Source organism: Berghia stephanieae, chromosome 3 (genome assembly GCF_034508935.2).
Source record: "Berghia stephanieae isolate SIO BIC M18660-M18661 chromosome 3, UCSD_Bste_1.3, whole genome shotgun sequence".
NCBI classification, from domain to species: domain Eukaryota; kingdom Metazoa; phylum Mollusca; class Gastropoda; order Nudibranchia; family Aeolidiidae; genus Berghia; species Berghia stephanieae.
In genome coordinates, this window is record NC_088362.1 from 96360233 (window position 1) to 96362732 (window position 2500).

The 2500-nt window shown below is 33.3% G+C and overlaps 1 protein-coding gene across 2 annotated transcripts in view; it reads right to left on the minus strand.

Moving 5' to 3' along the window:
• Positions 1–2500, minus strand: part of LOC144968920 (lactase/phlorizin hydrolase-like) — a 51785-nt gene that overhangs the window by 23993 nt on the left and 25292 nt on the right. The window lies entirely within an intron of this gene.

Genomic DNA, 2500 nt, shown 5'->3' on the forward strand with positions numbered 1-2500 from the left:
TTTAAGTTAAATTAAAGACTAATCTCTCATCCTAAATGGGTTTTAAATATGTTTATTTGTTACAAAACGATATCCTCTTTCAAAATAGGTCAATGAAACTGAAAAGTCTAAAGCCAATAACAACACTGAAAATGATTTCCTGCAATGTGCTATCATAATTTCTTTTCGATGGAGTGCCGATCAGGTAAAAAAAAGCTTTCATATAGCGCAATATCCACTAAACGTGCTCAAAGAGCTTAACAAGGGGTCCCTGGTCAACAGCAACATTTAACACTTAGGACGGGACACGACGCGAAATTACATTTATTTTTTCGGACAGAGACAACGCTGTTAAAGGCCAGGTACTCATTTTACACTTGAGTACGGTGGGAGAATGTGACTAAAGAGTCTTTTCCAAGAACTCAACTATGCGCTGAGCGAGGCTCGAACCCAGGACCTTCCGATCAGAAAGCGAGTGTCATACCACTAAACCACATAGCCGCACCCATTTTAGGCCTGAGTATGTTTAGAAAATACGAGTTATCAGCCTTTTCCAAGGACTCAGCATTGTACCACCCTCAGCAAGACTCGAATCCTCGATCTACAGGTCATAAGCGCAGACTACAATACCTCTAGACTACAACACCTCACAAGCATGTGTTGAAAAGTGGGGATGGAGTATAAAGAGTGGGATTTTTTTTCTGAAAAAAGATTATAAGACACATATCTAGATACAATCTTTGATAATGTATCTATTTTAATAATGTTGTGAGCATACATTTGAAACAAAGACTAGAATTTTTGGATATCCTTTTATCATGCAAAGGACAACATTCGAAAAGCAACTGTTATCCCCTTTAACATATTATTATCTTTTAAATTGTTTTGTGATAGAAAACCTGAAATATTGAAATCTTTGTCTACATTAATTAATTAAATCTAGTATTATCATTCTCGATATGGATTTACATTAAGATAATCAACTTCAAATAACTCTTATAGGTTTGTTTTATGTCTTTATTTCTAATCTAAAGCATTGACATGGAAGATAGTTAAGAGGCTTTAGCTACAAACAAGAGCTGTAATCTTTTGATTCAAAGCTACGCGAATTTTTAATTTTCGGTACATCCACAATGTAAATCTTGCTGCTCGAAGCTCGAAGAAATAAATAACAATGTGAAATTGAATGTAAGATTCAATTTGATATAGGAAAACAGATCAAATGGACGTTTCGGGTTTCCCCTTTATCAACAAAACTTGGTGAATGAAACACTACAAACGAATGAGATAATGTGGTAGTGGCGTTGTTAACCTTTTAATGGCGAGATTGAATGTCTTTCAAATCTCCCATGATTATACTGGTTATATAGACATTTGCAAAGCTAGCATAATATGGGGATTTTTTGTATTAACAGAACTTTGGAACAGTATGAAGTATAGAACGAAAAATGTTGCTTCTGTGGACTGATTCATAATAATGCTTGATAAAAAATAGTCAGTTTCCGACGTGTACATATATGCAGGTCTGACATCCGAACCCACTTATGGGCCTAGTTTGACATTGTTGTAATGGGCAATATTTTGCGTCATTTTTTATAAACTTCCATTAGAACAATGAGCCTATAAGGAATTGGGTTATCAGACCTGCAAATAAGTGCACGTCGTTAGTTCCCTATATAATTTTGATTGAATTTAAATACACAGGGTCAGTTGGCATAAATACCCCTTTTTACGATATAATATGATATGGTATAATTCCTCATTTTAACCGTTTTGTTCAGGAGAGACGTAATGTAGACCGTGCTAAAGATTTCAACATTGTTATTGTTCTCTATGTGAAAATTGTTTGTTATAATAATACTAATTTAAATTCAAATCCAGCCCTTGAAATAAAAGATTGATGATGACGCCCGGAAGGTGAAGACAAAGAAAAACAACAAAAGACAAAAAATAATAACGGTAAATATGATATTGTATGAAACCCAATAATCTTTTATTTAAATCTACTTTTAAAGGGAAATGGGTGTTATTTAATTGATGTTCATAACAGTAAAAAACATGACAAATAAAATGACGGATTTGATGTAGCTGCTCATATTTGCTGATCTAATTACCGAAAGCAATTATGAGCGTCCTTTATCACTGTTGTGATTGACAATATTTTGCGTTGGTTTCGGAGTATTTCCATCACGACAATGAGCACATAACGGTTTGGGTTATCATACCTGCAAATAAGTATACGTCAGGCTGATCCGAAATATTTTTAATGTTTTAGTGCCTTGTAGGTATATCTGATTTATCTGACCGATTTTTACCGAAATTTGTTATTCGAATTTTATAACATTTAAATAAAATCAATGAGCTTTTTACCATATAATATCAATTATAGAGCTTTAAAATGGACCACATGATCCTTACACAATAATAATATTGTAGACACAGCAGTTTGCATTGAAAATATTGCTTGAGAAAAAAAAAATGTAATTCAAACGTTCTGAGATATTTATAATAGGTGGTTTTT